The sequence below is a fragment of the Hemicordylus capensis genome, chromosome 5 (assembly GCF_027244095.1).
Source record: "Hemicordylus capensis ecotype Gifberg chromosome 5, rHemCap1.1.pri, whole genome shotgun sequence".
Taxonomy (NCBI): Eukaryota; Metazoa; Chordata; class Lepidosauria; order Squamata; family Cordylidae; genus Hemicordylus; species Hemicordylus capensis.
The window spans coordinates 50,987,739-51,015,651 of record NC_069661.1 but is presented as its reverse complement, the minus strand read 5'-3'; the positions used below and the strand labels follow the sequence as shown (position 1 = coordinate 51,015,651).

General features: G+C 48.5%; 1 long non-coding RNA gene across 1 annotated transcript; it reads left to right on the top strand.

Annotated features, from left to right (window-relative positions):
- The first annotated feature begins 24 nt into the window (after window positions 1-24).
- Window positions 25-26,366, top strand: LOC128325873 (uncharacterized). The gene is made up of 2 exons (XR_008307699.1): window positions 25-271; window positions 26,213-26,366. It is a non-coding gene; the product is annotated as an uncharacterized LOC128325873 (long non-coding RNA).
- Window positions 26,367-27,913: the final 1,547 nt, after the last annotated feature.

Below are 27,913 nucleotides of genomic sequence, written 5' to 3'. Positions count from 1 at the left end.
CCAATCAAAGGGAAGTAACTGCTGCTGGGCCACCCCACTCTCCTGGAGGGCCCCAGCAGCAGCGCTTACCAGAGTCTGCCAGTGCCAGGGAACTTCTCCATGCAGCTTGAGCTCTGTGCTGCAATGCCTCTTCTCCTGGCAGTGGCTGTTTTGAGAGCCTAAAGGAGGCTCCTCTCATGCCCTCTGATGTCATGTTGCTGTTGCTATTGCCTCCTGTGTGCTGTGTTCCTGCCTGTCCTCACTCAGAGCCATCCACCATGAAGCCCTGAAGGTGTGTGTGTGGGACTATGTGGTTGTGTGGGTTATATTCTCTGATTTGTATAGTTCTGGGATGGCTTGTCATAGGTTTTGATATCAAGCACAGATATGGGACAGGGTGGGAGGGCTCTGTGTATTTAATTTAAAGCAGATCGGCCAATCTGTTGGGTTTTAATGAATTTTTGAATTTCAAAAAAACTTCATAAAAGTCCTATACATGGCTTGTCTCATGGCAGAAAATTACAATAACTCATGGAACTGAAGTCCCCACTCCCAGACCATCATTCCAACCCCAAGTGGAGGTACTTGCCCCTTGCCTTCGTAAAGAAGAGTAAAGCAACCCCCTTTTCTGCCCAACCCTTTAGATCTCTTGGAATGGCTTACATAATACTTTGATATTGGTCACAGATGTAGGACAGGGTGGGGGGACTCTGTGTATTGGATTGAAACTGATTGGCCAATCTACTGATTTTTAATAATTTCCCCCTACTGCAGTAAAGCTGCCCGAAAGAGTCATCTCTATCCATAGAGTACTTCATACCTAGTGAAAGTGGAACGAATTATTACCATTCCAATAAACGAATATATATATATACACACACACACACACACACACACAGTCACACACAGACACACACAATGCTCAAGTTGCTTTGTGATTGTGGTGGTTGGCAGCACCAGACCTGTCAATCAGCTTTTGAAGCCCAAGGAACTACCCTCCAGGTGGGATTCCTAAGGGAGGGGATTTAGAATGGAGCAGAGAGTGGCAGTTTAACTGACTTTCTGTTAGCTCAGAGTGTTAGATAGGGATGGACAGGCTAGAGAGAGGAACACTAGAAAGATAGAGTCTGTTCTGGAACTGATGTGGTTCCAGGGAGTGACTCAGTAGAAAAGGATCTGTGTCTATAGGTGATAGGTGATCCAGCTGTAGCTACCTCAGTCTTACTGTTTATCCAACTGCTATCTCAGTCAGTGTTCCCTCTAACAGGGATTCCCAGATGTTGTTGACTACAACTCCCAGAATCCCCAGCCAAAGGCCATTGCAGCTGGGGATGCTGGGAGTTGTAGTCAACCACATCTGGGAATCCCTGTTAGAGAGAACACTGATCTCAGTTACCTAATTAATTGTTTCCCCAGCATTCCTAGCACATAGTAGAATACACAGAGATGCACAACTACAATGGCCAAGATCCTGGCTAAATAATTTGTTAGTCCAATTTAAATCAATAGGACAAGTTAGACTTGACTAACTCATGGCTTGTACAAGTTATAATAATTTCATGGTGACTAGTCATGAGTAATTTAGTCGGGCTGACAGCCAGTTGCACAGAAAGTCAGGAGGCATGTTTATTATTCATCAATTAAACCTGGGATATCAGCAGTGAATACTGACATACCCTTTGGTTCTCCAAGAGTTTGGTTAGCTATGCAGGCCCACATTGAACTTTAGCTTATTCAGAAGCCTCAGTATTGCACTCTACTCCACACTACTCAAATTAGAGTCTGAGGACAGATTGCTTGGAAAATGCACTGGAAAGTACACAGCTGTGGCAGTCTCTAAATGAATAATGCATTATCAACATCTGTAGGATTTTTGAAATGCTAAGTGCTCAGATATGAAGTCTCTGCTGAGGACACAGATGGTAATGATGTTGTTGTTCTTGCAGTGGTTCCCACCAGAAACAGATTGAGTTCCGTAATCAGATTGGACTGCTAATGGCTGAAACAATACATTCCTTTAACAGATCTAGCACTCAGTTGTATCTCAGAATGATAAATGCTTGCTTTGTGGGCTGCATTTAATTCCAAGGTTTGTTAAGCTAAAGAAAGCCACTAATGAATATGGGCATCTTCAAGCATGAATACAGATGCCAGGTCCAGTTGATAACACTCAGTAGGTGAATTTAAGCTGACAATCCATTTTAAGGTAGAATAATTAAAATAAAGTTTCCATTCAGTGAAAAAAAAAATCATACTACTTTAGTTCAACTCAGCAAGTAAACTTTATCCATAAATGTAGCCATTATAGACAGCTCCCTGGCATCTCCAGGTAGGGTTGGCAAAGTTTCCTGCCTGAAACCATGGAGCGCTGCTACCAGTCAGTGTAAGCAATACTGAGCTAGATGGACCAATGGTCCAACTTGGTATACAGCAGCTGATCCCCATGTTCCTATCCTGAGCACTTTAGCTGTCTCTTGGGATTCATATATTTAGATATATATGCAGTTTCATAACCCTAAGTTCCATTCCCTAAGGAACGACAACTCTTTACCACAGGATTTCAGTCTCCTGCATGGATATGTGAGAATGTGCTGATCACATGGCCATTACACACTCGTTTGCCTACCACTCTTGCAGCCCCTAAGATATAGTCTGATTATGTGAGACGACATAGTCTGATTATGTGAGGACATGATAAGGAAGGGCACGATAAGGAAGGGAAATCCCCTATTTTATCATGGACCTATTTGCTCCTAACCTACCATACACTATGAGAATATTCTCACGACTGCAGGAAAGCAGGCTAAGGAAGCCCAGCCCATTTTCCTGTAGTCGTGGGGACCGCTGGGAGCCATGCGGTTTCTGATGGTCAGCCCGCTTATGTCCCCCTCCCCTTTAAATGTGGTTAGTGGAGTGAGTGCTCCGCTAACCCCATTTTGGTGATCATGAGTCACCATGGCACGGCTCCACACCATGGCGACTCATGAGGAGACCCCCACCGGGAGGCTAAAACAAGCCTCTGGGTCTTGGGGGGTGTCCCAGGATCCTGGGACTTCCGGGGGCCGGGCAGCCCCCATATCCCTACAGGCCCTACCAGGTTAGGCAGCCCTCCTGGTAGCACATCTTCCAGCAGCTACTGTTAAGCCCCTTTAAAAAAAAAAAAACACAGATCTCTTCACCATGATATAGGGAGGTCATTCACACAGTCAAAAACTGTGTTCTACCCGGGTTTGAGAGCTGTTTTTACTCCCAATTTTCGTTTGTGTGGAAGCAAGGTAGGATAGTGATGGTGTGATGGTAGTGGAAAGTGGTAGTTATGGTAGGGTAGGAAAGTGATGGTGTGGAAAAGGTATGAGGAAAACCTGGGTAGCTTTTCCTCCTACCTTGCTTCCATGAAATCACTTTTACCCACGTTTTCCTCCTAACCTGCTTCCAAACTGAAAGTTGGGGGCACACACAGCTCCCATTCTTGGGTAGAACAAGGTTTTTGATTGTGTGAATGACCTCTACATGTTGATTATGATGAGGAGAGATGTGGGTTAAAAAATGGTGGCTCACCACCAGGAGCAGCAGAGCCATCACTAAAAAATAGGTAGCAGTGAAAAAAGGTAAGCTGAGGAAGCAATTTTATAAGAATTTCCTCTCAGAATTTTGGGGAAGGCTTTAGCTCAGTGGCAAAGCAGAAGCTTCCAGGTTCAAACCCTGGCATGTCCAAACAGAGCTCAAAAATACACATCTGTAACCCTGGAAAGCTACTGTCAGTCATTGAAGACAATACTGAGCTATATGGACCAAAAGCCTGACTTCTATGAGGCAGCTTCCATCTAACCAATGTAAGTCAAAAGTTCTCAGAAGATGTCTTTCAGACCAGCCCTAAGTGCAAGAAAGTGCAGCTTTAACTAAGCTTACATTCCGTACAGCATCTTGTCAATCCAAAAGCAGGACATGCACTCTGGTTTTATGCAACTCCAAAGCCCATCCATGCTGCTAGTGAATGCGGAGAAGCTATTATCATTGGGAATGATGGGGAAATCATTGCTACAGCAAGGATGCAATTCTTAGCAGAGTAGGAGCCTCTTGCATTCACCAGAATCATAGACAGGCTTTGGAGTTGCACAGAACTAGCGCATGTGCCTCACTCTTGAGTGATGAGTGCTGTGCAGAATGGAAGCCACTATGCCAGCACCGCAGATTCAATCTACATGAAGACACCTCTCCCGAATCTGAAATATATAAGTAAGAAATAACATATGGAATAAGTCATTGTAAAAAGACTTAATGTATACAAAAAAATAAGAAACAAAATTAGTACATAAAGGAAGAACCAAAGCCAAATAGTCCAAACTGATGCAGGGATGTAATTTTTTTTTTTGCATATACTTTTTATTCAGTTTTCACAACATCAAAAGACAAACACAAATAATACAAACACTCACAAACACACACAATAAGGACTTCCATCTCATCCTTGGAACAAGTGTTGTTAACAATAACCAGCATCTTGCCTATAGGTTAGACATTCTCTCCCCAGTAGTTCATATAACGATATCTGTTAATTGTTATCAACACATCTGCATTGGCCCAAAACATCTATTCTCATATGTGTTTTATATCTATCTAAAAAGAAAGTATACTCCCTCGCATCAGGGATGTAAATTTGAATTAATTTGCGCATCATAAATAGCCTCTGATAAGAAATACCACTTAGCTTTAGGCTGATATATTCATTATTACTCATTTTTTGAATTCATATTTTATTTATGTGTTGTTTGGTTTTTTTATGCAACTACCACTGCAATAGAATCCAGCTATTAAAATAAGCATAAATTAATCCCTTGCCCACTTTAACTCAAGTGAACTATAGACACCCACTTAAACTCAAGTGAACGATAAAGCCTGTCAAAATATTTAATTAAAGGCCAGTAAGAATCACATAAATTGTTTGCTCTTTGGTCTAGAGCTCTTGGAATGTTGGCTTTTGTTGTAGAATATTCTGGATAATGACAGTAGGGAATCCCTGCAATACAACCGGAAACAAATGATGGTCTCAGTTATGTTCCAAAATGTTGTGTTCATATGTACACTCATTTATTAAGCTTTCTGCTGGAAAGTGGGGGAAAGGCTCAGGAATATGAAATTAAGGCTTTGTGGCTGACATGAAGGGTAGCCCTCCAGCAATGGTAGGGACCCACTCGGGCTGCTACACAACTTAAAAGGGAAGCCCCAAAGGTGTAGTGATGGGACTGGTGCAAAATATGAAATTGCTTCCAGGCAGTAATGGAAAGGAGTGCAGTGTTGCTGCCCAGAAACAGTTTGAAGTTATTCTGCAGCAGCCCTGCTGCTACACCATCAGGGCTGCCTTTTAAGTTCTGCAGCAGAGGTCTTCTACTGTTGACGAAGGGCTCCCTGTCACATTGGGATTTCTGCCAAAATTTACTGCATTGTACTTTTCTCCCTTCTTAGTGGAAATAAATATCTCCAGATTGATTATACAAGAAATATGGCAAAATTCTATTACATGCCTTCAGAAGATTGGTCACATTAAAGGGCATTTACTATGGGTACTATAAAATTGCCTTCAGGGAGGGTGCCTTTTGATGTCACCTTCAGCAGTGTGGGAGCTCCTGCAGTGCAGAACTTTCTCATGCTACTCAAAGAAAATTAGAAGTACAAGGTCATATGGAAGGGGTCTAAGTTTCTTCTTCTCTTTCTTCCTCCTCCTCCTGCTCCTCCTCCTTCATCCAATAAACTGAGATGGAAGTTTATGCATCATTCCATAAACTGGAATGCAACAGTGTCATAGATGAAGCCACACGGAGGACTTCATTCACATCATGTCCAGTGTCAGATATTATTGTGATGCGGAAGGACACACACGACAATGGTGCTCAGCTCACACATATTCATTAAAAGCAATGTTGAAGATTTAAGAAAATAAGAACATAAGAACAGCCCTGCTGGATCAGGCCCAAGGCCCATCTTGTCCAGCTTCCTGTTTCACACAGTGGCCCACCAGATTCCACTGGAAGCCTACAGGCAGGACTTGAGGGCATGCTCTTTCTCCTGCTGTTACTCCCCTGCAACTGGTACTCAGAGGCATCCTGCCTTTGAGGCTGGAGGTGGCCTATAGCCCTTCGACATAAGATATTATCTCTGACATAATTTCTTTAAAGTGTTACAGAAAGAAATAATAATATGTTGCACATCTACAAACCAGGCAAATACATACTTTCCTTTCACACAGCATCTTTCATACTTTGCAAGATCAAGGAGTTAGTTCAATGTTAGTTTAAAAAACGTCAGTAGTTCCTCTCTTTAAGGGGATCACTGCTGGGGGGAAGAACCTCTGTCTTGGCTACGACTGAAAACTACTTTGGCATGTGGGGATTTCACTTGGAAAATGGGATGGCTGTCTGTACACAGATCTAGCAAGTCATGAGCAAGAAAAAGTTGTTGAACCACCAAAGGCTGACTGTAAATAAAAGCATTGTGTAGGAGTCAGAAGCCCCATCTGTTCCTGGAGCTCAGGCTGGTCCTGATTCAAAGGAGATGCCTAAGATGGCCTCTCCTTCCTGTTGAGTAGGCCCATTGGAAGAGAGGCTCTTAGCAGCCAGGAAAGCTTTCTACCGCTGTTGCTGGATTTTAGCTCTGTCATGGCATTGCCTCCGTTCTTGGGTCCTGGGGACAATGAAGGGGGTTCTAGGCAGGGCTGTATTAAAGTTTTTGTAGGCCCTAGGCATTCTCATAATTGTAGGCCCCCAATATAGTGTTGCCAAAAAGGCATGTTTTGGGGTAGCACCCCTCTAGATGCATTCCCAGCATGGGACTATGAGATCACAGTTCCATTGAACTTTTTATCTTGCTTTTTGTCACAAATGGGTCATTAAGCAACAGACCGAGCTTGACAGCATGCCTTCAGATTAAAGAGACAACAAACTGAAAAAGGAAACACCTGCTCCTCTATTGGAGGCAAGTCAGCAAGTAGACCTGTCAAACTGAATTGTTTGGGAGGATATCCTCCTCCTTAGAGATAAGCATTTGGAATGCCTTTTAGTAAAAAAAGAGCACCAAAATGGCTATTTCCCATCCCATTAAAGTTGATTGATTAACTAGCAAAGATAAAGGAAGAGACACTCATAAACTAATAAAAGACATGTAACTGTACACCTAGAGATACCACAGTTCCTTGAGATTGTAAACAACCATAGCCTATTCACTTCACACAGTCACATTTGCATAGCTTGCTCTTGTCTTTTATCCAGAAGGACCTAGCTAAAGTAACTAAATTCACAGCAACCCCTTGCCCTCTGGAGGTGGGATAGCTAACTGATGGAGTCAATGGTCACCTCAGGGCACATTTCTGACTATAAGTACCCTATCCAGGCCACCATGACCTCAGACTCTGTTTGAATCCTGCAATCCTAGACTCTCGCATGCTGTGAGCTAGGATTGCTGCTCCCCCGCTCTTTATCACCACTTCCACCCTACACTTTGCTCCAGGCCATCACACAACCTAATGTGCCCAAAAAGGATAGGTAATGCTAACTTCCCCAGGTATCTATCTTCAAGCCTCCTCACCTCATTCTCCAATTCCCTCCCTGCTCTTCAGGCACTTTTCATTGCAAGCTTCTAAGCAGGCTCTGAAATGGAACTCTAGCCAAATTACTACAAGCCTTCACCAAGACTCTCATTTAGAACCTCAGTCAAATTATTGAACTGCCTTGCCTAACTAACCTTTTGCCTTCTGTAATCCCCATTTTTACCTTTAATAAAGCTTTTAAACTGAACCTACATCTCCTCATTCTTTCCCAAATACAACAAACTTGCTTACTTAAATTGATATTGGAACCAAACTGCTCCCCCAACCCAAGCTATAGATAAATATTTGCATTGTGTACAATGTATAGGTCCCCTGATATGCTTATTGTGTCAGAAGGTGCAGAGAGTTTGGTGAAAAGTTTTCCAAATGTTAACATTGCTTTTAGAATGTATCTTGCCGTTTTTGGAACAAACTGTGAAAGGGAGAGTTCTTTTTCAAAGCTGAAAGATATAAAGAACTGTCTTAGGTCAACCATAGGACAGAAATTACTATCTTCACTTGCACTGCCCTCAATTGAGGATGAGCTTTTGCAAAAATTGAAATTGGAAGATGTAGTCCATTATTTTGCTAACAAAAAGAGACACAAAGTTAATGTTTAATGTACATTTACTTAAGCCAGAACTAATATTATTAAACTCAAGTCAGTTATTCAACACTCTATATTGTAATATTTTGTTATGCTGTTAAAGTAATTCAATTAAATCAAATTATTAAGTTTGATTTAGCAGTTTTCCCATTTTTGAGTCATTTGAGTTATTTGGAGCCTAAATCATTTCTGAATGTCCCCAAAAGCTTTGTAGGCCCTAGGCACTGTGCCTATTGTGCCCAGTGGATCATCCAGTCCTGGTTCTAGGGACAGGACAGAACTTTGCTGGGGGGCACAAGGTCTCCAGAGTTCCATGACTTCTCTGCGGAAGTGGCAACTCAGGGCCACTGTTGTGGAGTATTTTGTTGAGGCTGGAGGTCTTGGTTGGGGTGTGCTCATTCTCCTTCTCCTAGAGGGTCTCCTCTGAGTCAGAATCTGTGTGAGTCCTGACAACAGCAAATAATAAATAGCTGTCACCTTGCTGAACTTAAGAGGATTTCCTCCTATAACTGAGCACTGAGAAGAACAAATTATTCTAGAACCTGCCTTTCTTCACTTTCAGATATTCCTAGCCCATTAATTTCATGGATATTTGCAAGTAACATACATCTTTCCTCAGAAGCATTAGACATCCTAGGCCTTTCTAAGCAGTGCCTTTCTATCATGAACATTCCCTATCACCTTTTCATGAGGGCTTTGGGCAATTATGTCAATGGAAAAGGGAATTCTCAACAAAACATACATGAAGACCCCTTTCTTAGTGTATGCATGCTGATCACTGTACAAGGTAGTTCTCACTAGTCTGAGGGCTACAGGTCACCTTCAGCCTCGAAATAAATGCCTCTAAAGAAAGCCACAGGGCTCTGTGGGTGCCAGGAGTCGAAATCGACTTGACGGCACACTTTACCTTTTAAATACCAGTTGCAAGGGAGCATCAGCAAGAGAGAGAGCATACCATGACCTCTTGCCTGTGGGCTTCTCAGAGGCATCTGGTGAACCATTGTGTGAAACAGAATGTGAACTAGATATGCCTTGGACCGGATCCAGCAGGGCTGTACTTATTCGCTTATGTTCATAAGGACTTGAGTGGTGACCACTCAAGAGAGGAAAAAGTGATGTCATTAATAGGTTAGATGCCAAACAATTTAAGCTGTCCTTTTCAATATTTATCAGCATAAATCATGTCTCAATTGCTCACAGAACAAAAACACACACACAAAACAAAACTCTTCAGCTGTAGCAAGTTGACAGATGAGGATAAGGGTGTGTGACTTTTTGGAAACACTGCAGCTTTTAATTTCAATATGAAATGAAAGATCATTATCTAATATAGAGCACAGACTTTGCTGTGACATTTATTTATTTATTTGATTGATTGATTGATTGATTGATTGATCTCTGTGTTAATAGGCACAATGTGGCTTACTAAGTATATACTACAAATTTTTAAAAGCCACCTAATGGTGCAGCGGGGAAGTAACTTGCCTAGGGAGCAAGAGGTTGCTGGTTTGAATCTCCACTGGTATGTTTCCCAGACTATGGGAAACAACCTATATTGGGCAGCAGAGATATAGGAAGATGCTGAAAGGCATCATCTCATACTGCGCGGAAGATGGCAATGGTAAACCCCTGTATTCTACAAAAAAAAACAACCCACATGGCTCCGTGGTTGCCAGAGTCAACACTGACTCAACGGCACAGTTGTACTTTAAAAATTAAAAACACACTACCACTAAACACAATATAAAACTAGCAGTCAAAAGACACAATACCCCCCCCCCAACAAAAAAACAACCCTTCTGAAAGCAACAGTCCAAAAGCTGATACAAATTTCACTGCTCTAATACAATTGCAATCTAAAAATTAAAAGAGAGTTAAAAGTCTTCGGCCACCATTTAAAAATAGTGGCCAACATGAGGCACAGCAGCACAACAGTCCTGTGAACCATGCTGGGGTTGCTGCAGATCCATAGGGCAGCCTGATACTGCTTGTTCAACCATGTATTCTCAGCAGCATCGGGGCTGCCTTTCAGGTCTGCAGTAGCCTGATGTGGTTTGCATTGGTGCCACATCACTGTACATCATGTCAGCCACCAAAAGAGGGAATGTAACAAATCTCAATGGGGAGAGAGTTCCACAGGCATGCACCACTGCAGAAAAGGCCCCCTCTCTAGTACCTGACAAGTCTATTGTAGTCAGAAGTGAGCAAAGAGCAGGGCATCTGAGGCCACTCTAAGGTTTTGATCAGATGTGTACTAGAGTAGGCAGTCTTTAAGTTAGTGTTAGACAATGGCAGCCTGCTCAACTTCGACCTTCCTGAAGATGTTGCCCTACAACTCCCATAATCCCTGGCTATTGGCTACTGTGGCTGGGGAATATGGGGAGTTGTAGTCCAAAAACAGCTGGGTGGGGGGCTAAATTGAACAGGCCTGATGTAGGGCTTTGAAGACCTAGTGCCAACACTTTGGATTGAGTCTATAAGCAAATGGCAGGCAGTAAAACTGGTATATTATAGGTGTGATGTGGGCCATTCATTTTGTCCCAACCAACATCTTAGCCACAGTATTCTGCATTAACTGTTGCTTGCAGAGGCAGTCCCAGCTCCCAAAAGGGAGATTCAGCATAGAAAAAGTTAAGAACTCCACTACTCCTCTGCTCAAAATCACAGTCTTCCAAGATTTGTTGCACACATTCACAGGCAGCTTGTTTGCATCTCCGAAGCCAACTGCTATTTCGTGGCTGTGGCAGTTGGGCTCATTTTGCAGATTACCGCTGTTTCATCTCTGTTTCCCCTCTGAGAGATGGGAGTGCTGTTTGTGTGTTATAATTAGTGGGTTTGAGAGACAATCTGAAGATTATCTCTGTTGGTTTCTATTTTACCTTCCCCTTGAAAGATGAGAGTAAATGCTACATATTGCAATTCATTGGATTTTTCAAATGTCCTCTTTGCACACATCTGTTTGAGATGTGCTTTTTGTGGGTGGGTTCAACCTTTATCTGCGGCTTCATTACAGCAAATGCAGACAGCAATGCAGAACATATTTTCCCTTAAATTTATTCTACACTAGAGAAGTGATAACTAAGTCTAATGGGCAAGGAAGATGAGAATTAAGCACCCTAAGGAAAATGAACTCATCTAAATCCATTCTCATAAGCTCCAGGTCCTTCCTGTAGCTCTTTCTCTTCACCCACCCTCCAGTCAGACTGTCCCCAAGTAACAAAAGGTCCCTGTCACTCTTGCAGTCTTCCTGCCTGTGTCTTATTGCTGTGATGCAATTCAAACAAATAATGGGCCCAATCACTCTGGCTCCAATTCTAACATAGGAACATAGGAAGATAGGAAGCTGCCATATACTGAGTCAGACCATTGGTCTATCTATCTCAGTATTGTCTTCACAGACTAGCAGCAGCTTCTCCGTGGTTGCAGGCAGGAATCTCTCTCAGCCCTAACTTGGAGATGCCAGGGAGGGAACTTGGAACCTTCTGCTTTTCCCAGAGCGGCTCCATCCCCGGAAGGGAATATTTTACAGTGCTCACAGATCAAGTCTCCCATTCATATGCAACCAGGGCAGACCCTGCTTAGCTAAGGGAACAAGTCATGCTTGCTACCACAAGACCTCCACAAGATCCTCCAGGCAGGTCCTTTTTAAGACTCTGAGAGGCTTCGGGGCACAATGTACATTGGAGGGTCCCCACCAGTGTACCCACTAAGGCATGCACATGAGTGCTCATGTTTTTTTATCCCACTCAGATTGAAACAGGAAGACCCCATTCTGAATGTGTGTGTGCACATATTGTGTGCTGTCTGCGTGGTGTACAGAGCAAACAGCAGTGAAAGGGTTTTAAGATAACTACTTGTGAGACAAAGGCACTTGGAGATCAGTACAGAACTTGCTGACTCATACACAAAGGAACAGGAACAAACAGGAACAGGAAGGAAAATAGAAACTCCTAGCGAGCTCCACCAATACAGAGGAAACTATAGTGCCCCCTCTGGCTTCATAGTAGATTACATGCAAACTATACCTCAAGTTAGGCTGCAGCGGTTGCATATCCCAACAGACTGCCTTGATACTGCCACCCAGAACAAAACTCATTCTGTACAGAGATGAATAAAATTAGAGGGAATACTGGCCCCCACCCACTTGCTTCTCGCTGGCTGACATACTTCAACATTACACATGCAGTGGGACATAATGTTTGCACTCTTGTGCAGGAATTGCACAGAGTTGCATGGCAGTGCAACCATTATATATAATGGCTGTACTGTTGCACAATCCACTTATGCAATGTTTGCACTTGTGCAACAGTGCTCTTTGTAACTGTACAAATGTTGCATCCCAGCGCATGCATAACATTGTGCAGTACGTCAGCCATGGCACCCTGTTTCAATGTAATAATCCAAAGGGGTATCTAACCATCAGATGTTGCTAAGCCATCATCCCAGCCACAATAAATTGTGGCTGCAGATGATGGGAGTTGTCATTCAGCACCATCTCGAGTACCACAGGTCGGGACTCTCTGTTTTAACTGATTAGTTTTGCTGCCTTGGATGAAAAGGATCAATCTGGTAGGGATGTGCATAAAACCGGTTCTCCCGGTTCGGTTCGGGTCCGAACCGGGTCCGGATCGGACCGGGGTGGTTCGGTTTTGGTTTTGCCAGACCACCCCCCCGGTCCGGTTCGGTTTCGAACCGGTTCGGATCCGAACCGAACCGGTTCGGATCACAAAAAGTGGCTGGTTTTGAAGGGGACATTGTGTTCTACCTGCCACCCAAATTTCAAGTCGATTGGACCTTCCTCTGATTTTTTACAAATTTTTTTCAAAAAATAAATTTTTGCCCATAACTCACAATGTGGAGCCCTTAGGGGCAAAAAAGCTGGGGTGGGTGGTAGCCACCCATGGGTGTCCTCCACCCCAAAAATCCCAAGGCAATTGGTGGCTCCTAGTATTATTGGTGAATTTCTGAAGAAAATTTTTTTTTCCATTGGCTAGAATGGGGGTTCGGGGCTGCCCCAGACCCACCTCTGTGGGGTGGCAGCACCGCCAAAGTGGGTCCGGGGCCATGGCAAAAATGCCCTCAGTCCCTCCCAGCAATCCCCGTAGAGATAGGAGTGATGGTTCTGTTGTTTTTCTGAGGTATTCTGAGTGTAGATTCTATGATAGCTTATGAGATTTCCAATGAGACACCATGAATCCACTCTCATTTGCTATCACAGAATCCACACTCACTCAGAACACCTCAGAAAAACAACAGAACCATCACTCCTATCTCTACGGGGATTGCTGGGAGGGACTGAGGGCATTTTTGCCATGGCCCCGGACCCACTTTGGCGGTGCTGCCACCCCACAGAGGTGGGTCTGGGGCAGCCCCGAACCCCCATTCTAGCCAATGGAAAAAAAAAATTTTCTTCAGAAATTCACCAATAATACTAGGAGCAACCCAACAATTGCCACCCCATCTTTTTGGCGCCTCTCTCTGGGCGCCCTAACACGTAACACCTAGTCAGTCCATCTTAATGCCTACCTACTACCACCACTCCTATCCAAGCAAGTAAGAGGAGGACACTCAGAGAGACAACACCCACTCTCTGATCTAACAAAAAGGCCACTGCTGTGCTGCCTGCCAGCACAGCAGCAGCAGCGGAGCAGCACACTAAGCACAAGAGCAGCACACACAGAGAAGAAGCAGGAGGCGGAGCAGCAGAGCAGCAGACCTGCCGCTCTGCATGATGGGTGACGTGATGCCCAAAGGAACCACCGCCTCACTCAGTGCCTGCCACTGACTAGGCCCGACAGACAGAAGCCAGCCAACCTGCTCTGCTCTGCTCTGATGCTCCCCATGGATGATGCACACACACCCTACATCTGCATCCCAATGACCAGACCAGACCAGACCAAGTGCGCAGAGTCAGCACAGGCCAGCAGCCACCAGCCCAGCAACAACAACAGCTACTACTGCTACCACCACAACCAGTGTTGCCGCTACAATAACATTCCCAGTCCAGTCACGCGCGCCACAGCCTGAGCCTAGCACACAGCCAACAGCTGCTGCCAGCCAGTGCCTGGCAAGCCCAGCCAACATGAGGAGGAGAGAGCTAACAAGTAGACGGCGCACGCACATCACCAACCCATCACGACGGCGCAACTGCAAGGGGAGAGGGCACAATTACAGGCAGGAGGAGGAGGAGGAGGAGGAGGAGGCGGGCGAGGCAATCCTAGCACAGATTTGAAAGTTTAAAATCCACCAGGACATCTTCTAGAATCTAGACTTCTGTTTTTTCTACCACCAGCTGTAGTGTCTAGTTAGTCAGTGTGCTGTGCAGCTGAGCTGAGCTGAGCTGAGCTGCATGTGAGGAAGGGTGATTGTAGCTAGTTCTTTAGTTTCAGCAGACTGAGCATTGAGCATGGGCAGTGGCCTTGGGAAGCAACACAATTACACGACACTCACCTGCTGCTGCTGGTTCTAGAAGTTGCCTCTTCTCGTCTTCACCTCTTCGTGTGTGTGTGTGTGTGTGTGTGTGTGTGCAGTGAGTGCATGCCTTTTGCCTTGCTGGAAAGAAATGCTTCTCTGGTCCACCACCACATATCTGCTCAAGGACACAGAGGCCCAAGGCAGAGGTGGTGGCACCAGTGTGAGTGCATGTGTGCTGGTGGTGTTTGCCACCACAGGTGTTTTGTGTGTGTATGTGTGCGCTGCTAGCTAGGAGGGGGGAGGGAGGCAGGGAGGGAGGCTGGGAGGCAGGGGGGAGGAAAGGGGAGGGGGAGAGGGATGTAGAGGGGATTGAAGGGGGGAGGGTCCGGCTCAGAGTTGGTCAGCCACATATTTGTGCACACACGTGCTCACGTGTGTGCTTCGGTGGGAGAGACCAGACTCTCATCATCTGCCAGACCGGGGTTGGGGGCAGGTGAGGCGGTGGTGGGCTGGAAGGGAGGGAGGATGGAAGGTGGTGAAGAGGAAGGGGAGAGGATGAGAGGGGAAGGATGGAGGGAGGCATGGGGGGGAGGAAAAAAAACATGTAGACAGACACACACCACACTACACACAGAAAGCATCCACACACAGAGACAGTGCTAGGCATCCATTCACACAGACAGACAGACAGACAGACACACAACAGGAAGAGACAGACTGAGCCTGCACCACACACACACACACAGACCCAATTCCCCCCCTGCACAGTTATCAATCAATATGTTGTGTTGGCAGCCAGTTCATTGCTATTCTGATGGTTTTGGGTTTTTTGCCATCAGCCAACATCAACAGTGACCACAATCAAGATGAACATAAGATGATAATAATTCATTCGTTTCATTTCAAAAAATCACCCAATCATCTTCTCCATGTAAACCAAGCCCCCCACACATGATTTCTGGTGACATTTTCAATAAAATCAATTCATTTGGCATTCATCATTTTGTTCTCCCTTTGTCACCTTTTTTTCTTTCTTTTGCATAATTTTGAGGCTTGATTTTGACATGGGGTTTTTAAAGAAAAAATTATTTACATGTTTATTTACATACAGTATTTACATATCTACACTGCATTTTTGAACGTATACCCGCCGCTGCCGCTAAGTCTAGTACTCCGTGGGCTGTGCTACTTTGGGGGGGTGTGCCGTGCCCACGCCAGGTCCCCAAATGCTGACAGGTGGATAGATAAAGGGCCTGTGCTGGTCAGCATTGGGTTTCTTTTTAGGTGGGCGTGGGCATTGTAAACATCTGGCCAGTCGCAGCACTACAACTACTACTACAACTGCATCTCTGTGTGGGCACACTACACGCTGCGACTGGCTGGCACGGCTCAGCATCTGTCACGTCAGCTCAGCTAGAGGTGGAAGGGGGGAGGGTAGGGATAAGCACAGAGTTCGAGCCAGGCAGGTGACCAACCATGGGGCAACCCACGGTAATCACTCGCCCGTCTCAAACTGCAGCTTGGGGTAGCCCAACAGGGGGAGGTTCACCTTAAGGAAGACCAGCTGCTCCACCAGACCAGGGTCCAAGCGGGAGCGAGAGGGTGTCACCACGTCCCCGGCACGTGAAAACACCCGCTCGCTCTGGACACTGGTTGGGGGGCAGGAGAGGAGGCGCACAGCCACCACCGCCAGGTCCGGCCAGACTTGGCGGCGGCTCACCCAGAACTGTGCGCAGTCCACGCCGTCTCCCTCCACAGGCTCCTCCAAGTACTGCGCAACGCATTGCTCAGCACTGGAGGGGGGCCTGGCAGGTCGAGCCTCCCGCATACCAGGCATGGCGCCATAGCAGAACCGCTGAAACCACTGGGCGGATCTCGAGTCGGTAGCAAATGGCTGCTGCGATGGCGCCGCCTGGGATGCCGCGCTGCTGGACTGGGAAGAGGGAGGGGAAGGGGAAGCTGACGCCGGCTGGCCGCCCATGCTGCTGCTGGGTGCGGGTTGGGCCGCGAGGGCTGCCCCCGCACCACTACCAACACCCTGGTCTCTGCGGGCCCTAGCGGCCTCCTCCTCCCTAACCTTCTCGACCAGGATGCCCTTCCACCTGGGCAAGTCGTCGGCACTCACGGCATTGCCCTTGAGGGCTGGGTGACAGAGACAAGCGAGGACATACTCCTCCCTGTCTCCCAGCACATCAACGAGCCGCTTGTCAACCCCAGACCTCAGCCTCCCAGCCAGAGCACGACCCTCTGGCGTGGTCAGAGAGATATGGAGTCCACCCATCAGCTTCTCGAGACCAACAGCTGTGGGCAGCGCCTGGCTCAAGGGAGTGGTGTCGCCACACAAGCCCTTCGTGGCAAGCTGGAAGGGCTCGAGTGCCGACACCGCCTCGGACATCTGCTTCCACTCTGCGTTCGAGAAGTCGCAGACATCCAAGGACTCGTCCCTCGCCAGGGCGACAAGGGCTCTCTCCTGCTCCAACAGGCGCTGGAACAGGAGGAAGGTGGAGTTCCACCGCGTCTCCACATCCGTAGGGATGAGATGGCGAGGAAGGCCAAGGTCATCCTGCTTCTGGCGAAGCAGTCTCCTGGACTTCTCGCTGCGGTGGAAGTGGGCGGCCAGCTTGCGGGACTTATCCACAAGCGTAGCCGTGGCAGCAACAGCACCTGCGATGGGGCGGGCCCCCTTCTCCTGGGACGCCCTCAGCTCCTTAAGGCCAAGGGCGTCCCTGACGGTCAGATGGAGCGTGTGTGCCATACACCGTATGTTCACACAGTCCATGACTGTCTCGACAGCGGCGGTAACGTTGGCTCCATTGTCGGTGACAATGAAGCCGCGGGAGAGGTGTGGACACCCGCCAATCCACTCCTCTATCTGGCGGTCGAGTACGGCCGCCACCTCCTCCGCGGTGTGCCTCGTGTCCATCGTCTCCACGTGCAGGACGGCCCACCTGTGCCGTAGTGCATCGGGAGCCGCGCCGGACCCGGAAGCATCGCCCGCGGAGGTCCCCTCACTCTCCGGTCCCCACCAGTGGGCAGTGAGGGCCAGGAAAGAAGCGTGCATCCCACTGACACTGGTCCAGAGGTCAGTCGTGAAATGCACGCTTGTCCCGGCCGGAGCTGCACGCAGCTCGGCCGACACGAGCTCCCTGCACCGGCGGTACAGGGAGGGGACCACGTTCCGGCTGAACGTCGTCCTTGAGGGGATGACGTATTCGGGAGCCAGGTATTGGAGAATACGGCGGAAGCCGTTGTTCTCGACCACCTGAAACGGCTGGTCATCGGTGGAAATCATCTCCCCTATGAGGCGGGTGAGGTGATGATGGTCCACGTGAACAATACGCTGGCTGCCCGAGGACTGCGTCCACCGCTGGACGGGCAGTGTAGCCTGCCTGCTGGCTGGCACACTGCCGCTGCCCGCCCTAGTGGCAGATGCACAAGGCGCACTAGCGCTGCCAGCCTGTCCCCTGAGACCTGGGTGGTGACGCTCTAGGTGTCTCCACATAGGCGTCGTACCCAGGTGCGCAGGGTCCCTTCCACGGCTGACAAGCATCCTGCAGTGGACACAGCGGGCGTGGAATGGGTCATCTTGAGGGACCTCAAAATGCACCCATGCACCACTGCCCTTGGCCTCCTGCGCCCTGGGCGCCGTCCTAGGCCGTTTCTCGCAGGGTGGCTGCAGTCCTAGGGGGGGGGGGCGGCCGCCGCTGCCTGCCCACTGCTGCCACCCAACCCGCCCCTTCCGCCCTCCACAGCGGAGGAAGGGCCCGGCTCAACTGGCATCGGAGAGGCAGGCCTCTCCTCCACCACCTCGCCAGACCGCTCCCCACCAGAGTGTCGGGCTTCACGAGGGGGGGCCCCACTGAGCGGCGAAAGGATAGGGGGAAGGGGCCCCAGAGGGAGGGAGAACCTGGCTGCATCGCTGCCAGCCGCACGGTCCTCACCGCCCTCTACCTGCTCTTCCAACTCCACAGTCTCCTCCACCTCAACAACTGGCGGTAGCTCAGCAGCACCTGGTGCCGCCGGCGAGGAGGGACCCGCCACAGCCCTAACAGTGCCTCTGCCTCTGCCGCGATTGGCGGCAGCAGGCGTGGGGAACTGAATCCTGCGCACCAAAGATGGGGCCGGAGCAAAGAATTCTCCAATGGGGAGAACTGGGGTGTCCTCAGGCTCCCCGCGTCCTCTCCCTCCCCGTGCCGCAGGCGCACCCCGCACCTGGCCTCTCCCACCTCTGCCTGCCAGCCTTGAGCGAGCCCTGCCCGCCACACGGCGCTCAGACATGCTGCTAGGTCAGAAGGAGGGAGACTTTAGGAGGAAGGCCAGACAGGGTCAAAAAAATAATTTGGAGGGGCTTAGGGGCCAAAAAAAAGGCATCTGATTTGGAGGCGGCGGGGGGGAAGTTTGTTTTCAAAAAAGGAAGCCAATTGGGGGGAAAGGAAGACTTTTTGATATGGGGGGGGAAGCCAATCGAAGTGAGGGGGAGGGTGTCCTTTTTGAATTTGGGAGTCAACCACCAAGCCAATTGGGGAGATGGGTCTGGGAGGGGTTTTTTTTAGAAAAATAGGGGGTTAAAGGGTGGAACCCCGGTGTGGGAGGGTGGCACGGGCAGTTGGGTGGAGTAGTTGTGGTGTGGGTGGCAAGTTTTTAGCTTTTTTGGGGGGGGGAGTGGATGGGGGGAGGGCACAGCACCTACCGGGGGTGGGGGAGGGATGCAGTCAACGCTTGGGAACCTGCAGATCAAAGGAGGAAACCCTTATTTAGTGAACTGGAACACAAAGTGTGGGTTCTGGGGGGTGGTTCTCAAGTAATGCTCCTGTGGGGGGAGCATCAAACTCAATGCAGCCTATTTAGTGACTCTAAATTGCACACAACCAAAACCAGAACCCAGTCACACCAACACAGAGGTTGAACCCACCCACTCTGTGACTCTGCCTGCCCAATGCCATGGCAAGCAAGCAGCAGCAAACACTTGATGGCAGCCTCATGGATTGAACATCATGATCATCATCATACGTGTGTATTGGCCCAGCATGTAGTGGCAGCATCAGAGCCCAGCCAGGACCCCACTCAGACTGCCCCAGAGGCAAGGAAGCACTCTGGCATGGCATGGGCCCAGCATGTAGTGGCAGCATCAGAGCCCAGCCAGGACCCCACTCAGACTGCCCCAGAGGCAAGGAAGCACTCTGGCATGGCATGGGCCCAGCATGTAGTGGCAGCATCGCATCAGAACCCTGGACCCCACTCAGACTGCCCCAGAGGCAAGGAAGCACTCTGGAAGGCACCTGTTCAAAAACCACCTGCAAGACGCATGCAATGCAACGCAACACACAGCAGCAATTTCTTTACTGGGCATGGGCATGAAGACACAAGTTTTACAACAGTACATCTCCTCTCCAAGGTTCCCTCCCTCCTCCCCACACCCAAATGCATTTCAGAATAGGGGTGTCCCTATTTAAAACCGCCAGCTAGGGAGAGAAAGGGGCAACAAAAGGTGCACAATCGCACACGCACTAACCCCTCTTCTTCCGGTCCTTCTCCTGCCACTCACTGCTGGTCACGGATTCGCCGCCGCCAGCCAGCCACCCTGGGCTGAGACACAGCAGGGCGGCCGCACGAGGCACTCAGGCAACCGGGGTAGTTCAACAACGATGGAGGGGCAGAAGTGAGGAGACAACACTATTTGTGTCGCTCAACTCACCCCCAAGCAGAGACAAAATCAACCAAAAACTATAAAAAGAAAAAAAAAAACCGATGGCAGCCGCCAGGTGGGTAGGCTACTGTGTGCGGCTGCAGCTGTGGGAGAGGAGGTGGAAAGTGAAGGGGAGCAGAGAGAGAAAAGACTAAGAGAGAGAGAAAAGAGAGGGGGGGCAGGGACAAAGAGAAAGAGAGGAGAGAGAGAGAAAAGAAAGAGAGAGAGAGGAGAAAGAGAGATGATAGAGAGAAAGAGGAGAGAGGAGAAGCGCAGCGCAGCAGGGAGGGGGGATTCAGGTGTGGGGGGAGGACACAGCAGTAGCAGCGGTCCAAAGAGGTGGGGGGAGCAGAGAGGGTGTGTGTGGTTGGGGGCTAGTGTGTGGCAGGGGGCCTGGGGTAAGTGGAGAGAGTCAGGGGCAAGGAGGAAAAGAGGTGGGGTGGGGGGAGCAGAGAGGGTGTGTGTGGTTGGGGGCTAGTGTGTGGCAGGGGGCCTGGGGTAAGTGGAGAGAGTCGGGGGCAAGGAGAAAAAGAGGTGGGGTGGGGGGAGCAGAGAGGGTGTGTGTGGTTTGGGGCTAGTGTGTGGCAGGGGGCCTGGGGTAAGTGGAGAGAGTCGGGGGCAAGGAGAAAAAGAGGTGGGGTGGGGGGAGCAGAGAGGGTGTGTGTGGTTGGGGCTAGTGTGTGGCAGGGGGCCTGGGGTAAGTGGAGAGAGTCGGGGGCAAGGAGGAAAAGAGGTGGGGTGGGGGGAGCAGAGAGGCTGTGTGTGGTTGGGGGCTAGTGTGTGGCAGGGGGCCTGGGGTAAGTGGAGAGAGTCGGGGGCAAGGAGAAAAAGAGGTGGGGTGGGGGGAGCAGAGAGGGTGTGTGTGGTTGGGGGCTAGTGTGTGGCAGGGGGCCTGGGGTAAGTGGAGAGAGTCGGGGGCAAGGAGAAAAAGAGGTGGGGTGGGGGGAGCAGAGAGGGTGTGTGTGGTTGGGGCTAGTGTGTGGCAGGGGGCCTGGGGTAAGTGGAGAGAGTCGGGGGCAAGGAGGAAAAGAGGTGGGGTGGGGGGAGCAGAGAGGCTGTGTGTGGTTGGGGGCTAGTGTGTGGCAGGGGGCCTGGGGTAAGTGGAGAGAGTCGGGGGCAAGGAGAAAAAGAGGTGGGGTGGGGGGAGCAGAGAGGGTGTGTGTGGTTGGGGCTAGTGTGTGGCAGGGGGCCTGGGGTAAGTGGAGAGAGTCAGGGGCAAGGAGGAAAAGAGGTGGGGTGGGGGGAGCAGAGAGGGTGTGTGTGGTTGGGGGCTAGTGTGTGGCAGGGGGCCTGGGGTGAGTGGAGAGAGTCAGGGCAGGGCAAGGAGAAAAAGAGGTGGGGTGGGGGGAGCAGAGAGGGTGTGTGTGGTTGGGGGCTAGTGTGTGGCAGAGGAGTGTTGGGGGGAAGGGGAGGGGGCAACAACAAACAGCAAAGGAGAAACTGGAACAACTCGGGCAGCAGCAGCGATTAGGCTGGATGGGGTGGTTGGGGGAGGAGCTGGGCCTGGGCTAGGGTAGGGTCTGGGAGGAGGGAGGGTGGGGGGGCAGGCAGGGGGGGAGGAGGAGGAGGAGGGTAGCAAAATATATAAAGCAATATATATCAAGAGAACACAAGCCAGAAGTTTAAAAAAAAAATTAAAAGAAAGACTATAACCAGCAGAAAAAACTTGGGTGTGGGGGTGTGGGGAGGGGGAACCAAACACAGACTCTGAGGGGGGCCACTAAGTGAACAGAGACAATGAAACCACAATTGCTGCAAATTAATAATAGCAAATGAATAAGTGGAACCAAGCAAAGAAAACTGGACTCGGTTTGGCAGCAGCAAACTTGGGAGAAGGCTGGATGGGGTGGGGTTGGGGTGGGGTGTGGTTGGACTTGGAGGGGCAAGTTTGGAGCAGGGAACCAAAACTGATTATATGGGACAACAAGAAACAACAACAGAATCCTCTGGGGGTGGGGGGGAGGGATTCAGGGAACCAACTCGCAGGGCAGCAGCAGTCAGCAGAAACAAACAAAATGGTACAATTTAAGCAGAACCAGCAAGCAATATATAACTGAAACCAATGGAATGCAATGTGAAAATCAAAAAGTTGGACAACAACAAGGCAGGACAAAGAGCAATAATTAATGGAAGAAGATTTAAAGCAATGAGGATGCAGTGGGTGGGAGTGGGGGAGGGGGAGGGTAGGCCCAAAGGATGAGAAGGGAAAGGGGGGGAGGGGGGAGAAAAGCAGACAGACAAGGAACAGGGAAAATTGGGGGAAATTAAGAAGAAAGTAAAGTGAAGTAACACACAGTATACAGACAAGAGACAGACAGAGAGAGGAGACACACAGAGAGTCACAAAGGGCAGGTGGACAAAGGATTAGACAGAGCACACACAGAGAGACACAGGACACAGTCAGGACTCACAGAGACACCAGAGCAGCCAGCAAAGGGCAAGCAGGTCTTAGAGATGATCCCACAACTGCAGCCAAGAGAAGTTTCCAGAGAAGAGGCTTGGGTTTATATAGGTTTGAAATTCCCTCCTTTGGGAGCCCCCACCTTTGCACTCCCCCCACGGCCAACAGGGTGCCAGCTCTCAACAGTGCAACAGCCAAGCAGCCTACCAGACAAAAGGACTCATTCTGGCCAATCAAGGATCAATAGCGCAGCCAATACAATGCCTGGAAATAGCATCACAAAATGGATGCAAGGAGGAGCAAAAGTTTCGGGAAGGAGACACAAAATGGAGGACACACTTTAAAGAGACACTGAGTGAGACTCAATTTCATTCCCGAACCGGTTCGGGAAACCCGAGCCGGTTCGGTACCGAACCGGCTCGAATTCGGTCCGGCTCGGTCCCCGGGAGGGCCCGATTCGGTCCGGGATCGAGCCGCCGGATCCGGACCGGTTCGGACGAACCGGTCCGGATCCGAACCGAACCGCACATCCCTACAATCTGGGCATTTCAAAAGCTGAAACACACTTGATGCCCCCACCATGTGTGGGGCCTGGAGCGATTGCCCTCTTGCCCCTATCCCCAAATGCCCTGCCTCCTGTTTCTACCTCCTAGCAACAATATCAGTCCAGCACCTAATGCACAAACCTCAAAGCCCAAATCATCCAAACTACCATTTCAATGGCCAAAAAGGATAGCTTCCAGTGGAATATTTTTCTCTTAAATTTGAGGCTTCATGCACTGTGTGTTCTGTATAATTATCTGCCAGTGCGCACATTAAGAACTAAAGTTCATAATACTAATTAAACTAATTTCAAGCATTTTCTGTTCTGTTCTGTGTAAAGCAATTAAGATAAAATAAGCTGATATGGTCAGATTTCCTGCAGACTTTCATGTTCTGATTGCAGATAGCATCTATGCCATTTTCTGAAAAATTCCACCCACAGCAATTCCCCAAAGGCACCTGAATAAACATAGTCAATTAGAGGACCTTGAGGTGAATATAGGTGACCAGTCAAGGTGTATTCCCATGTGGCAAGTCTTGATGGTTCCAGTCATACAGTGTACCAGTGAAGAAATGTAGGCAAAGCTCAGCAGTGTGGTTGGAATCTCCAAATGATGGGCAGAAAGGAGACACTGTAATTTAGGGAAAACACTGGTAGCTTATTAGTAATCCCGGGGGCGGGGAGGGTTAGGATTTTTTAAAAATTAGTCTTACTTTCAGAGTGTATAGCTACCTCTGGGCAAGGCCCATAGAAGCATCTGGCAATCTGGTATTTGCCAAAAAGACAACAAGGTGGCACTTTGTTTAGTCTTGCATCGGCAGCATTGGTAGAGAAGAGAGGCAGTCCTTCCTGTAAATCAGAATACTGAGCCAAAGAGGAGAGGCTCAGGCTGCATGCAACCAAGCCCCTACAAATAACGGTTATTGGCGTGCAAAACTGTCTCACCACTAGGGGGTCTTCAGGGCACAAGAGGCTGCACTTCCCACTAGTTTCAAATAACACTGCTCACGCTCTCAAGCTTGGTGCCAAACCATGGATGCAATGGGGTTGTGGAAAGACAGAGAAGTGTGTGGGGAGGTGCCCATATAACTGGTGTAGCCAATAACACTGTCTGCCCCCCTGCTCCCGACCCCCCAACCATCAGAATGTGCATCTGCCCCGTGGGTGGCAAAAGTAAGGAATTCTTTGCTTACTAAGGCAGCTGCTCTTGCAGGCTGCTATCTACTGCCCACTTGTTCAGTTCCTCCCTGGAGCCTCATGGGAATGCAGAGCATATACATGCTCTCGCCATTCCCATCTGGCTTGAGGGGTCACTGGGAAGCAGAGAGGCCCCTCCAGAGATAAATGGAGTGGGGCTTCCCTGCTTCTCAGAGGTAGATTTTGGTGGTGGGGAGCAGCAGGGAGGGTGGCAAGTAGGGTTGCCAACATTTCATTGCCAGAATGGGGACACAAGTTGGGGGGGGCTGGCTGGGGGGGAGGTATATCCAGTGGTAATCAAGAGCCTGAGTAACAATGAAATATATGTTACTGAATTATATGCTATTGAATAATGCCAGCATTGTTATTATTTAGAACATATTCAAGTGATACCACTTTCTAACCAAAGCAAAAGGAATAAAATGCTCCCCTGCGAGTATTTGACACTTCGTGGTGGATGTTCTGTAAACTCTTCTGGACACTGTTGCAGAAGCACATGGGGGTGGGGGAGAGTGGAGGGGAGGGTCATCAGTTCTTAAAACAAAACAAATAATGTTAAGAAGAAATGTGGGAGCAAGCTTCAGATGAAATATTAAGAGAATCCCCCAGGTTTACAGAGAGAGAGAGAGAGAGAGAGAGAGAGCGCCAGAAATGGTCAGCAGGAGTCTGTGGGTCTATTTACCCAAGGTAAAGTAGATAAGTAGATGATTAGCCACTTGGAAGATGTAAATAAACCTAAGCAATTGCTCCTGCAAGTTTGCAGAGCAATTGGCTTCTTTTGTGAACTTTGTTGTTTCTTTCACATTGTAATATGGACTTCACCCAGACTTCAAAGGGCTCAATGCAAATGCACTGAGGGATGAGAGATAGCCCCAAGCCCTGCTAATAATAGTGTGTGGGGGGGGGGCAGCTTCCCATACCAGATGCCCCTTTGGCAGGCACACCTCTGGTGGGCCCCTTTATCTTGCAAAACATTTGAACACCAGTAGCTCTGTCCGTGTGTGTGTGTGTGTGTGTGTGTGTGTGTGAGAGAGAGAGAGAGAGAGAGAGAGAGAGAGAGAGAGAGAGAGAGAGATGCTTGGTTTTCTACCAATAAACCTATCTACCCAACCTTTGAGGTTCATGAAGCTAGCTTTTTTTCCCATTTGAAGGCACAAATTATCAGGAACCATCCAGCACACTAGCAGGCAACCATAATGTTCGGCAGGCAGACCTACTGGTCTTACTGCTGTGGCAGTTGCCGCCCGATGCTTGGTGGAGGAGGATGCAGGAACTGGCAACGGGTGGCTAGGCAAGGCTGCAGTGGAGGAGCTAGTGCAGGGGCTGGTGGCGGAGGCAGCCAGTAGCCCTGCCTGCATGCCGGCTCCCCATGAGGTGAGCAGCAGAGGGATGGCCCAGTCCATGGTGCCCTCTGATGATATGGGAGAAGCACCTCAGGAAGGGAGGAGGGCGGAGAGAGGGGCTGAGATGGAAGCCAAGCCTTCCTTACCAAAAGGTGGCCAAAGGGGAAGTAAATTGGAACTAATGAAGCTGGGCGGAGGCCCAATTAGTGAGGAATAGGGATGCATGGCATCCCAGGGGCTTTAAAAGAAGGAGTTGGCCGGGGATGAAGAGGCTGAATGGGAGAGTAGTGTGTACTCCCAGGAGAGGAGCAGCCAGGGTACTCAAGGAGGACCAGGGTGACCAGAAACCCCCTCCCCTTGACACTCTGAGGCGCAATCAAAAAATGGATCACTCAGGGAACAGACGGTGAACAGCTGGCTGAGCTGACACATAGAAACCTAGAATATTCACCTTTCTTTCAGGTGGGAACTTCGATTTATTTGTACAACAACCAGAGCAGTGATTTTCTGAAGCCATTTGGAATGAAGTCTTGAACAAGAAAACCTTGAACAGCTACCGTGTAGAAACATATCTTACTCCCTGATTCTGGATGAAATAAAAGCCTATTCTTCTTAATCACATTGTCTGCTGAAGAAGAGGGTCTGTGCAAGTAAATCATACCTTCTCTGTACAAATCAAGTACATCAGCACTTAGATGACAAGATAGCTTAGATGACAATACAATTGTGGGGGATTTGATTGGGATATGTTGGATTTGATTGGCACTGATTCTCATTAAAATAGTTAGGGCCTCTGTTTCAAAGCAGTATTTCTGTCTGCATCATTATCTGGCTCAAAAAGGCAAGCAGGGGCGGATTAAGCTATTTGCTGCCCATTGGCAACCAGAGATTTGCCACCCCAGCAAGGGTTCCCCTTTACCAGTAAAGGGCTTGGTGGGGAGAGAAAATCTACTTTTAAAATGTTTTCAGCCCATTTCGGGCCTCGCGTGTTTGTGCTCAGAGGCCCCAAAACCTTACCTGTCATTTGGGAGGCAGGTGGGCCTATGGGAGGAGCTCTCACCACCATCTCCGCCAGCATCCCACCACATGCACATACGTAGACAGCCCAACAACCTGTCATGATTTGGGAGGCAGGCGGAGCCACTAGGAGCTCTCACCGCCTTTGCACAGCAGCGGTTTAAAAAGTTTTCAAAGTAGGTTTAACTTTCCCCTGCTCCCCAAGTGCAAGTGGTGGATTAACGCATAGGCAAATTTGCCATCCTCTCAATTTGCCGCCATAGGCAAGTGCCTACTTTGCCTATGCATTAATCCACCACTGAAGGCAAGCTTACGTTATAAAAAAGGACAGCTCATAACACCTCGACACTACAAAGCCCTTGAGGTTGATTTTTGAATATTTTATTTGGAAAATATGGAGAATCAGCCATGAAGGGGGAAAGTGGTGAATATATTATTGCCTTATATTAAAGTCACATATGAAGTACATTTGGGTCATAATGTTGAGAATTCTTTTACTGTTATGATAAAGCTGTGTAAATATAGGGAATGTCCTCTGCTCATATCAGTCACCTATTTTTAAAAAGTGTTAAGGTCACTTAAAATGCTCTCTCTTTCAGAAATGCTAAAAGAGCAGGGTGCTGGAAAAGATTTTGGGGGGGAGGAAGCCTTGAAATAAATGCTTTGACAACAGTAATATGTGTGCCTTCTTTCCATATAAAAAGAACATTTTCATTGTGTTTATTCAGCCAACTTTCATTTTTCATGTCAAAGTTCTCCTTGCCATTTTAAAGGAAAGATCTATGGCAAAAGTTTCACTGATCTTTAGTTGAAGAAGATGCATGAAGGATACTTGGAAGTTTTATTCCTGTTTCTCAAAATTATTTGCTTAACTTACATTAAGCAAAGGTTAACTATCATATTATTGCTGATTGTTGGGAAAATGTGGTTTGAGAAGCTGAAATGATGAGAGGAACTCAAAGCTGAAATTGCATTAACAGCAAAAGAAATTCTACTTTCATTAAAGGTAAGCCCTATGGATATTCTAATGTAATTTCCTCTTAATTATTATATTATTAAAACCTGGCCACATAAGAACACACTGAATTGTAAAATTGAATACATTTTATTCAAACAGAATATGAGAAAAGCAAATTATAGCAATTA